This window comes from Pan troglodytes, chromosome 9 (assembly GCF_028858775.2).
Source record: "Pan troglodytes isolate AG18354 chromosome 9, NHGRI_mPanTro3-v2.0_pri, whole genome shotgun sequence".
NCBI lineage: Eukaryota > Metazoa > Chordata > Mammalia > Primates > Hominidae > Pan > Pan troglodytes.
Genome location: NC_072407.2, coordinates 33,612,018 through 33,624,981, shown reverse-complemented (window position 1 = coordinate 33,624,981; position 12,964 = coordinate 33,612,018).

Genomic DNA, 12,964 nt, shown 5'->3' with positions numbered 1-12,964 from the left:
TGATCAATTTACAATCAGAATTAACTAAATGGAGAGGATGTGGATTTTTAAATGGAACACTGGAGACTCCTAAGTCACTGTCACTGTATACTATATTTTGGTAATAAAAGACAAACTACATAATTGCTTCTATCTGTGGTGTCACCTTCAGGGGATTGCTTCAGCTTTATAGGTTGAGAAAGTGAATTTCATTAGCTCATTCTGGGATGACCAAAGATATTTATCAGTTGTTTTCAGGGAAATAACACATGTCATTCAAACTAACATAGCCTGGAGCTAAATCAAAACACTTTTCCTAAAATGTAAATATGATCATTTCATTTTCTTCCTTGGCACTCATCAATGGCACCCATCAATGTCTTCCCATTTGTCTCAGGAAAGGTACTAATATCTTAACCTACAAAATTCTCCTGTGCTATCTCCTGTGAACCTGGTCACCCTCATGTCTTTCCACTTAGCCTTTGCAAATGGTACTCTGAGCATAGTGAACGTTTGACACTTGGTAAAATTGATCATACTTCCAGTAGCCTATGAGTCTTTCCAGATGCTATTCATTGATCTTAGAATACCCTGCCCCCTGCCTCTTTTTTCCAGAATCACTCCCACTAATCCCTTAGTCCAAATTAAGTATAATTTCTTCTGGAAAGTCATTGTCGTCCCCATATCTCTGGTTAGGTTCCCTTGCACCCTGCATTATCCCACTGTGCTGTTATTGACTGTTGACTTACTTTTTCTAATTGAATGTAAGTTCAGTGAGGGCAGGGATCTTGTCCATTATGCCTAACACTCTATGTCTAGAACTCAAAATGTACATGAAAAATATTTTCTACTGAATAAATAGGAATAAATAAATACAATTTTTGTAATGGGAGAAATCTTTGTCAATCAGAACTTGGTGTCTGCAAGTAAGACTCTCTGTACCCTTTCAACAGGTTTACTCTCAACCTGCTTTTTGGTGAGTGAGCTTACCCAGCAGGGTTTAATTATGAAGCAATTGCATACTGAGTGCAATTTAAATATATCTATACAGTTTTATAAGCCTGATGATTTACCCTTCCCTATTGCAGGTATTTGTTTCAAAATCTGGGATCATCTAATTTAGAATCAGTCTGTTTTTTTCTCTGTCTCTGTGTTGCACCTATTTTTTAAATGCTTTTTCACTGGACAGTGAAGTCTAGTCATTTCTTCCATACTAGCTTTAAGCTCATCAGTTCAGGTACAGAATTATATCTTAGTGAGTAGGCATGACTCAAGCTCCTCGAAGTAAGATCATCTTCCGATTTTAAGTAGGACCACTGAAATTCCTCTACTTTTACTACCCAATTTTTAATCTTTTCATTTTTATTCATTTTAACTTTTTTTTTTTAGGTTTGGGGGCACATGTGCAGGTTTGTTATATAGTTATATTCATGTCACAGGGACTTGTTGCACAAATTATTTCATCACCTAAGTACTAAGCCTAGTATCCAACAGTTATTTTTTCTGCTCATCTCCCTCCTCCCAACCTCCACCCTCAAGTAGACCCCAGTGTCTGTTGTTTCCTTCTTTGTGACCATAAGTTCTCATCATTTAGCTCCCACTTATAAGTGAGAGCATAGGGTATTTGGTTTTCTGTTCCTGCATTAGTTTGCTAATTAAATGGCCTCTAGCTCCATCCATGTTCCCACAAAAGACACGATCTCATTCTTTTTTATGAGTGCCTAGTATTCCATGGTTTATATGTACCACATTTTCTTTATCCAGTCTGTCATCGATGAGCATTTAGGTTGATTCCTTGTCTTTGCTATTACGAATAGCGCTGCAATGAAGATTTGCATGCATCTGTCTTTATTGTAGAATGATTTATATTCCTCTGGGTATATACCCAGTAATGGGATTGCTGGGTCAAATGCTAGTTCTGCTTTTAGCTCTTTGAGGAATTGCCACACAGCTTTCTACGATGGTTGGATTACTTTACATTCCCACCAACAGTGCCTAAGTGTTCCCTTTTCTCTGCAACCTTGCCAGCATAAATTATTATTTTTTATTTTTTTAATAATAGCCATTCTGACTGGTTACTACCTAGTTTTTTAAAAGACCAATTTCTAGCTACTTTGTTTTTTTGTCATTGCTAACTGATGATTTAATGACTTCTTCCTTCACGTGGCATGCTCCATTCACATACCTAGTAAGTGACCTTGGCTTTGGTCCTCAATTCAGTCTTTGCCTCTGGGACTGAACCTGAAGTTAAATCACTGCTTCTGTCCCCATGGACTCTTTGGTCATGCCTCATTGACACTAGCCAGCTAATTTTGGTATATCCCTATGTGTCTCTCCTTCCTGAAACTCAGTCTAAATGAATGGCTTTCTCAGATTGAAAGGAACCTTTCTTCACTAATGAAAGAGGATGAGCTCTGCTACACTGTTAGAATTTCTAAATAAGATTCTATTTCATGTGTATTTTAGGCAGACTGATTCTCAATGGGAGTCATTATCTCAATAATGAAGGGGTTAAGGGAATAAGGCCTGAAGTCACACAGGCCTTCAATACTAGCTATGTGACTTTGGGGAAATCATTTCTCCTCTCTAAGCCTAAGTTTCTCCATATATAAATTAAAGATAAAAATAATAGTACTGAACATATAAGGTTGCCATAACATTAGATGATGCTTATAAAGCTCTTATCCCAATGCCTGCACAGACTAAATAAATAGTACAGGTATTATTATTTTTATTATTATTAATAGTTGACTATGTTAAAATACTACAATGGAACTCCCAGTCTCTAACCCAGTCTGGCAGTAAATCCTGAAAACTAATTTGGGTGATGAAAATATCAATAATATTAGAGCCAATATACTGGTCATAATGACAAAAAGAACTGGCGTATGGGTATCAATTGGTTGCTTAAGGCCGAAGACAACATGGCTGCTTTAGTGACACCTAAATTCCCAGGGAGAAACCTAAAATTCAACAATAATGACCCTGTTCATACTCGGGTCCAAAGCCTGCCTCAGGGAATATATTGCCTTTATGAGATGACATTGGAAAAAACAAAATAACCCTTTGGCATTTGCATTATGAAATCAAAGGACCAGATGTCATCGTAAGTGATTTGTGTTTATTTGTGTGTGTATGTCCCTGAATACAGGACATGTACTATTGATTTTCAACCAACAGTTGCACAACGGCTTCTACAGCCTGACCTTGGATTATCTGGGTTGCACATAAAAAAGTTCCTTAGACTTCTTATCACATCATGATTCTACCCAGGCACAAGGAGGAGGGAGATGAGGATGTAAGGACAACTTCAAAGCTCTATGGAGAATTAATAGCTTTTTGTATTTCCTCTTGTTAACAAGGTGGATAAGAGGAGAGACATCGAATTAGAGGCTGGAATGGCAGAGCTGTAGAGGATTTTGACTCAGTTGATGCAATCCCTCATTTTACAGAAGAGAAATCGCAGGCCCAGGAAAGTGGGTCACTGGCTCAGATTCATGTGGTACACAAGAGCCAGATCTGTAACTCAGCTCTTCAGACTTTAGGTTTAGTTGTTATTAGTTAAAATCTTTATATTACTTCTCTTAAGTCTTTAAAGTACAGTACCACTGGAATATATTAGTGCAGGACTATCAATCTGTAACTTTTATAGGACAGTAGTTAAGAGCATAGGAACTGACATCAAGCAAACCTGGGTTCCAGTCTTGGTTCTACTGTTTGCAACATGACTTCAGACAAGTTATTTAACCCCATTTGTCATAATTTTCTTCATTTGTAAAGAGTAAAATCATAGTTTACATCTCCTTTTATTTTTGTGACAGTTAAATGGGATAATAAAGATAAATGATCAAATATACATAACATAAAACTTACCATTTTGAACCATTCTTAGTTAGATGGTCCTGTGGCATTAAATATATTCACATTGTTGTCTAACACTAGCTTTTGATTTAAAATATTTTAATATAGATATATTACTATGATTTGAATATTTCTTTCCACCCAAAATTCATATGTTGAAATAGTAAACCCAACATGAGAAAGGGCCTTTGCAGAGTGATTAGGTAAAAGGGACAGAGTTCTCATGGATATGATTCATGCTTTTCTGAAAGAGATCCCAGAAAACTTTTTTGTTCTTCCAACACGTGAGGAAAAGCTAGAAGGGGGCATTTATGAACAAGAGTGTGGGCTCTCGCCAGTCACCAAATCTTTTGGCACCTTGATCTTGGACCTCCCAGCTTCCAGAACTGTGTGAAATAAATGTGCGTTGTTGATAAGCCTCCCAGTTTATGATATTTTCTGAAGCAGGTCAATCTGACTACAAAAAGTATTTCTTTTTGGTAAAAGCTTCTACATGTGGCTTCTATAAAGGGATTAGGGATCTCATAAGGTACTGAATTCCATAAATGTAGAAAGACTTTTCAAAGACTTCATATGCCCCCCCGCAAAAAAAAAAAAAAAAAACTACTACAATTCACCCCCTTTGTTGTGCAGTATCAGATTACGCAGACGATATTTAAATTTCAAACTACAACAGTACCAGATGTTTCTGCCTAACATAGTGCAGTTATTTTGTACACAAAATAAAATGTGCTTTCCTTTACCTTAAAAAGCAGGGAGGGTCATGTTTATAGCAGGTATCTCATTAGTGGGTATTTCATTCCATGTCATAGCCGATCCACTCCATAGTGCAAGCATCTCTCTTACATGGCCCCTGTGACTTGGTGTATCGAGTGGTATGTGAAATATCTTTGGAAAATCAAGTTGCCTTATGGAATCCAACCCAATATCTGTTTAGAGTCCCTAAAGCACTGTGCTTAAGATCGCAGACTCTGAAACCCAAACTGCCTGACAACAACTCGAGCTCCATCATATTCTTGCTTTCTGACCTCAGACAACTTTCTAACTGATTTTTCCTCCCCATTTTTTTTTTGTAAGTATCTATGTGCTACAATTCCTAGAAATACTAAATGGGCTAATAGATGTAAAGTGCCTGGAAAAAGGCATGGGATAAAATAAGCTCTAACATATATGTATTTGATAATCTGTTACTATATCGATTCTGACTCTAGTTCCATGATGAGCCCTTTGATATTCTCTACCTTCTAGAGTAAATTGTAATGATAACTATCAATAACATATCTGATATACAACAGTAGAATAAAGGAAGAAGAAAACAAATGAAATTTATTTCAGGTAAATAAATAGCAAGAAATAAACCGTGGGCAGGCATAGTGGTCCTTATTTCCCCTTTAGTCACAGGGCAGAGTCATGGCTGGTATTTATACTTCCTGCCTCTACCACCAAGCTCATATTTCCTTTAAACCAGCTGCTTCAGGGTCAAGGGCACCTGGTATCCCAAGACCCGGAATTCATTCTCTACCAAAGCATAGTAGGATATTAAAAGTGATTTTTAACATGAAGAGATCATGCATTTGCTTTAAAATGCGAGATGTCTCCACCAGGATCTCTCTAGATTTCTTCTAAAGGGAATATCTTGATTTGTCATTTGCCTTGCTGAACTTATCTCTGTATCCACAACACAAATGGACTCACATAAAACTCCCAATAATATTTCTTGAAGGGAAATCCTCAACAATTAAAATGTAAACCATGTGAGGGTAGGCTTTCCTTGGTTTCATTTACTACTATACCCTCAATACCAAAATCAATACCTGGCACAAAATAGGTTCCCATAAAATATTCTTCAAAAGAATAAACAAATATACAAAATAAATGAAACTTAAAAAAGAATTATTTGATAGCATGAAAGTTCAGGAGTGTTGATGTGGGTGAAAGTAAATAAAGGTAGTTGGGCATTTCTCCTTCCACATCTTAAATACTGAGTATTTCAAGGAAATGTGATTTGCTTATGGTTGATTCAAGGCCTTTGTGCTACAGTTAAAGTTTTACCATAAATTCTGGTTCGAAATATTAGGTAATATTTTCAGAAGGTGATGCATGTCTAGAAAGATAGATACAGGGTTGAATTCTGTTTTACCATAAATTCTGGTTCAAAATATTGGGTAATATTTTCAGAAGGTGATGCTTGTCTAGAAAGATAGATATGACATTGAATTCTGTAGGTGACCATGATAGCCTTCGTTGACAACGAATACTCAAATTATATTTCATTATTTAATATTGTGTGCAAATTGGGAGAAAGGAAGCTTTCTTAGTCTTTTAAACTGCTATAACAAAATATCATAAACTGGGTAGCTGATAAACAACAAATATTTATTTCTTACAGTCCTGGAGGGTGGGAGGTCTAAGATCAAGGGACCTGCAGATTCAGTGTCTAGTAAGGGCCTGCTTTCTGTCTCATAGACACTGCCTTATCTCTGTGTCCTCACATGGTGGAAGGGGCAAGGAATCTCAGTCTCCCTCAGGCCTTTTTTTTTTTTTTTAAATAAGGGCACTAATTGCATTCATGAGGGCTTTGCCCCAATGACCTGATCACCTCCCAAAGCCCTCACTTCCTAATGCTATCATTTTGGAGGTTAGGATTTGAATATATAAACTTTGGCAGTCACAAAATTCAGACCATAGCAGAGGTCCTCATGTGATTTATGACCTGTCTCTAAGGGGAGTTAGTGCAAGGCCCTGTTGTTCTGTTAATGACTCTTGATGGCTTCATCAGTGCTTTCATTTTTTTTCATATTTTGGATATTCCCATTTATATGAGTAAGTGAGAAGAAGGTATCATTTATAATCTAATAGAAGATAAATCATTTCGTTATTTTTGAAGACAATTTCAGCTTACAATTTTATAGAAAGGATGAGAAATAAGTTTGGAAATACTCTTTAGGAGAAGCAAAAGTCAGTTTTGAGTTACCCAGAATTTCTGGATATATACAAGAATTTATGAAATTTTCAAAAGAGGCCATCTGGATTAAGGGGGTGTAACAGAGGAAACATTTAAATTTTAGAAGGATGTGTTATTCTTTTTAACATATTGTGTCTACTTGCCAAAATGTTGGAGGTAACTTAGAATCGTAGAATATATATCTTGAATTGTTTTCAGACCAACCAAGCCCAATCCCAGGTTAAAAAGTGGAATCATGTTAATACTAATTACTCAAGGTTAGTTGGCTTTTGTTATTACTCGTGCCATGTGACCAAGCTCTGTAACATCTTCTTCAGTTAGAGATCCCAGGCTGTTTCTCACATAGCTTCACAAATATGAAAATACTTAAAACGTGGACTCCTCAGTTGTCCCGTAGGAAATGAGACAGCCTCTGCAAAGACTATCTGATTTGTTGAGCCACTGCTTCTTGTGGATTCACTGTACGCCTGTACACATATCCTAAAACCATATTTACTTAAGCTATTTTATGTGTGAGCCTGATGGCTTATCTGTGCTCAAGTAAAACACACACACACACACACACACACATATGCTTTTTTCTCTCCCATCATTATGGTAGATGGGATAAGTTTATTTTTGTGCTATCCTCTGGGTCTCAAAATGTGTGAAATAGTAAAAAAAGCCATTGTGCTACTTCCCTAAACTAAAAACACTAAAAAGATATCAAAATAAAGACAACTGGAAGGGTTTGTAACTTGAATTTAACTATTACTGGGTTTGTAAGAAGGGATCTAGGCATCCTGTAATCCTCAGAGTCTCATTGTGGAAGGAAGTTCAGATGATAGAAATCCAAAATTGGTTTAAGAAGAATCTTGTGCTTTTCCAGTGAAAAGATCTCATCTTCAAAGATGGCACCCAAATGCTGCCATTTTTCTACCCTGTTTTCTCTTCTTGCCTTCTGAGGAGGTAATTTTTTTTTAATAATCTATATAAGCCAAGAAGCTCTTTGAAAGTATATCTGTAGGAATTATACCATTCCAATGATACCAGTGAATAACCAAGAATAATTAAAAGTTCAATTCAGATATTGGATTCTCACAAAACACAGGAAATGGCATATTAATTCATGTTTAAGCAAAACTTTTAATGTCATCTCTATCAATTCTGTTTTGGTCTCTTGTACACTGCAGTGGTTCCCAAGTTTTCTGTGCCTTTTTCGTGAAGGCAACCCCCACACTCCAGGCTTTGTCTCCAATTAGATGCTAATTGTGGGGTCTGGGTGCTCTGGTTTCTCTCCTTGCTCTTTTGTACAGCTCACTGTCATTCCTCTGCCTTTCTGTATCTACGTCAATTAGTGGAACAGAGGAAATAAGCAGCATGCCTTTGTTTCCCTATAATCATCTTCCTCTCTTCCCTAGTTGGTAAGGCATATCTATAAAATTTACGTGTTTCTCTTATGTATTGATGTGGACTTGGGGTATCAATTCAGGTAAAGTTTTTAATGCTAAATGCTCACTAAGGTTGAGATGCTTAAGTGTTTATGGGCAGCTTCTGAAAGTCACATAGTTCTAACAGAGAATAAATAGAAGAGGAAAGGCCACTGCTAAGGTGGTAAAGGTCCTGCAACAGGCTGACAACACTTATCCCCCTTGATAATGTGTTTCCTCCACTCCTGTCATGTTCTACCATGTGTGATGGCTTTTGGAGAGGACTGAAAATTGAGAGAAGATGAGAATTGTCACAATGAGAGTTGTATATAATTTTAAAATCAATTTTATTGAAATACAGTTTAAGTATAGCAAAATGCATGCATTATACTTGTATATTGCTATGAGTGTTGACAAATTTATATTGACATGTAACTTCTACCACAATCAAAATATAAAACATTGCCCCCCAAATTTAACCTGTGCCCGAGATAACCATTGGCCTGCTTTCTACCATTATATATAAGATTTGCCTTTTATAGTTTTATATGTAAGTGAAAACAAGTATTATATACTCATTTGTATCTGCTTCTTTTGCTTAGCACATTTCTGATATTTATCCATATTGCTTTGTGCACTAGTAGTTCATTTTTATGTATTACTAAATAATATTCCGTTGTATGGCTATACTACATTTGTTTATATATTCACCAATTGTTGAGTATTTGGGTCGTTTCCAGTTTTTGACTATTATGAATTAAACTTCTGTAATTATTCATATACAAGTCTTTGTATGAATGTATGTTTTAATGTCTCTGTCATAAATTCCTGAGAGAGAAATTTCTGGAGTATATAGTAATTGTACCTTTGTACCTTTAACTTTATAAGCAATTGCAAACTGTTTACAAACGTGATTGCAATATTTTACATTTCTACCAGCAGAATTATGATAATCCCAGTGACTTCACATTCTTGACAACACTTGGCATTGTCAATTCTTTTAATATTATTCATTCTAATGTGTATGTAGTAGTGAGAGGTGACAGCGTGCTGGCAGTCCTCACAGCCCTCACTTGCTCTCGGCGCCTCCTCTGCCTGGGCTCCCACTTTGGCGGCACTTGAGGAGCCCTTAGGCCCGCCACTGCACTGTGGGAGCCTCTTTCTAGGCTGGCCAAGGCTGGAGCCCACTCCCTCAGCTTGCAGGGAGGTGTGGAGGGAGAGGCGCGAGCGGGAACCGGGGCTGCCTGCGGTGCTTGCAGGCCAGCTGGCGTTCCGGGTGGGCGTGGGCTTGGCTGGCCCCGCACTTGGAGCAGCCGGCCAGCCCTGCCGCCCCGGGCAATGAGGGACTTAGCACCCGGGCCAGTGGCTGCGGAGGGTGTACTGGGTCCCCCAGCAGTGCCAGCCCACCAGCGCTGCTCTCGATTTCTCACGGAGCCTTAGCTGCCTTCCCGCGGGGCAGGCTCGGGACCTGCAGCCTGCCATGCCTAAGCCTCCACCCACTCCATGGGCTCCTGTGCGGCCCGAGCCTCCCCGACGAGCACCACCCCCTGCTCCACGGCGCCCAGTCCCATCGACCACCCAAGGGCTGAGGAGTGCGAGCGCACGGCGCGAGAGTGGCAGGCAGCTCCACCTGCAGCCCCGGTGTAGGATCCACTAGGTGAAGCCAGCTAGGCTCCTGAGTCTGGTGGGGACGTGGAGAGTCTTTATGTCTAGCTCAGGGATTGTAAACACACCAATCAGCACCCTGTGTTTAGCTCAAGGTTTGTGAGTGCACCAATCGACACTCTGTATCTAGCTGCTCTGGTGGGGCCTTGGAGAACCTGTGTGTCCAAACTCTATATCTAACTAATCTGATGGGGATGTGGAGAACCTTTGTATCTAGCTCAGGGATTGTAAAGGCACCAATCAGCGCCCTGTCAAAACAGGCCACTCGGCTCTACCAATCAGCAGGATGTGGGTGAGGCCAGATAAGAGAATAAAAGCAGACTGCCAGAGGCAGCAGTGCCAACCCGCTCCGGTCCCCTTCCACACTGTGGTAGCTTTGTTCTTTCGCTCTTTGCAATAAATCTTGCTGTTGCTCACTCTTTGGGTCTACAGTGTGTTTATGAGCTGTATCACTCACCACGAAAGTCTGCAGCTTCACTCCTGAGCCAGCGAGACCACGAACCCACCAGAAGGAAGAAACTCCGAACACATCTGAACATCAGAAGGAACAAACTCCAGATGCGCCACCTTAAGAGCTGTAACACTCACCGCAAGGGTCCGCGGCTTCATTCTTGAAGTCAGTGAGACCAGGAACCCGCCAATTCTGGACACAGTAGTATCTCGTTATTGTTTTAATTTACATTTCTCTAATAAAGATCTTAAATGTCTTTTCATGAGCTTATTAGACAATTGTGTATATTGCTTGCTTTTTTTTTTTTTTTTTTTTGATACAGAGTCTTGCTCTGTCACCCAGACTGGAGCACAGTGGCGCCATCTCAGCTCACTGCAACCTCTGCCTCTTGGTTTCAAGTGACTCTCCTACCTCAGCCTCCCGAGTAGCTGGGACTACAGGCACTCACCATTACACTGGCTAATTTTTGTATTTTTAGTAGAGACGAGGTTTCACCATGTTGGCCAGGCTACTCTCGAACTTCTGATCTCAAGTGATCTGCCTGCCTCGGCCTCCGAAAGTGCTGGGATTACAGGCGTGAGGAACTGGGCCCGGCTGTTTGTTCATTTTTTATTGATTTTTTTTTTTTTTTTTTTTTTTTTTGGTCATCTGATTGAGTTGGAAGAGTTCTTTATATACTTTGGATATAAGTGCTTGTCAGATATACATATAGTGAGTATTCTCATTCAGTTGGCAGCTTCCTGTTAATAACTTCAACATTGTCTCTCAATGAGAAGACTGACTTTGAATTTTGGTGAAATCCAATTTTAAAGATTTTTTTCTTTGTATGCTTTCTGCCTTATATATCCTATGAAATCTTTTTTGACAGTAAGGTCATGAAGATTTTCTCCTCTATTTTATTTTAAAAATTTTACACTTTAATGTTTTATATTTAGGTTAATGGTCCTTTTAAGTGAATTATTTTGTGTGTTTTATAAGGCAAAGTTTGAGATTTACTTTTTCTCCACATGAATATCTGCTTGTTCCAGTACCATTTCTTGAAATGATCTTCCTTTTTCTTTTTCCTTTTTTTTTTTTTTTTGAGATGGAGTCTCGGTCTGTCGCCCAGGCTGGAGTGCAGTGACACGATCTCAGCTCACTGCAACCTCTGCCTCCTGGGTTCAAGCAATTCTCCTGCCTCGGAATCCCATGTAGCTGGGATTACAGGCATGCACCACCACTTTTGGCTAATTTTTTTTTGTATTTTTAGTAGAGACGGGATTTCACCATATTGGCCAGGCTGGTCTCGAACTCTCGACCTTGTGATCCGTCTGCCTGGGCCTCCCAAAGTGCTGGGATTACAGGCGTGAGCCACCGCACCTAGCTGATCTTCCTTTTTCATTCAATTATTTTGGCACCTTTGTGGAAACTAACTGGCCCAATGTGTGAAATTTATATGATCTATCATTTATCTATATGACCCTTCTTTTGTCAATGCCACACTTTTTTTTTTTTTTTTTTTTTTTTTTTTAGATGGAGTTTTACTCTTGTTGCCCAGACTGGAGTGCAATGGCGTGATCTCGGCTCACTGCAACCTCCACCTTCCTGGGTTTAAGCGATTCTTTTGCCTCAGCCTCCCTAGTAGCTCAGATTACAGGCTCCCAACACCATGCCTAGCTAATTTTTGTATTTTAGTAGAGACGGGGTTTCACCATGTTGGTCAGGCTGGTCTCAAACTCCTGACCTCAGGTGATACACCCACCTTGGCCTCCCAAAGTGCTGGGATTACAGGCGTCAGCCACCACACCCGGCCAATACTACACTTTCTTAGTTAGTATAAGTTTATAGTAAATTTTGAGATTAAGTAGTGTAAATCCTCCAACTTAGTTCTTTTTCAAAGTTGTTTTGGTTCATTCATATCCTTTACATTTCCATATACAATTTAGAATCAGTTTGTAAATTTATACAAATTCCTACTAGAATTTTGAATGGTAGTATACTGACTCTACAGATTGTTATGTGGGAATATTTATCTTTGTATCTATAAGGATGGCTTTCATTTATTTTTTATTCTTTAATTCCTGTCAGTGATGTTTTGTAGTTTTCATTGTACTAGTTACGTTAAATTTATTTCTAACTATTTCAAGGTTTTATGCCATTGTAAATTATATTGTTTTTTAAATTTCAAATGTTTATTTTAGTATACAAAATACTACTCGTTTTTGCCTATTGACCTTGTACCCTGCAACACTGGTAAAATGTTGTTACCACTTACTATTTTTAGTCACTTTTTTTTTTTTTTGTAGACTCTTAGGATTCTTATATATAGTCCTGAGTGTATGTCATGGGTGACTTGTGTGGAGTCCTAATTTTGGGGGTGGGGTGGAGTCAGGCTGGCAGGACCAAGGGAGAGCAAAAAGAGAAAGCAAATAAGCTATAGGTCTGCCTTTCTTCATGGTCTACAACACATAGCCCTCCTGTGCAAATAATGCACAATCTTCCTGCATGCAGCTGTCACCAGACCCTTGGCTGGTTTAAAAATTACAAGTTAGCTCACTGCAACCTTGGCATTATCAGTACTACACAAAGTTCTTTTTTAGCACACAGCTCACGCACCATTCTATAAAATCCCCAACAAGCCTCTTTTTCAGTTAG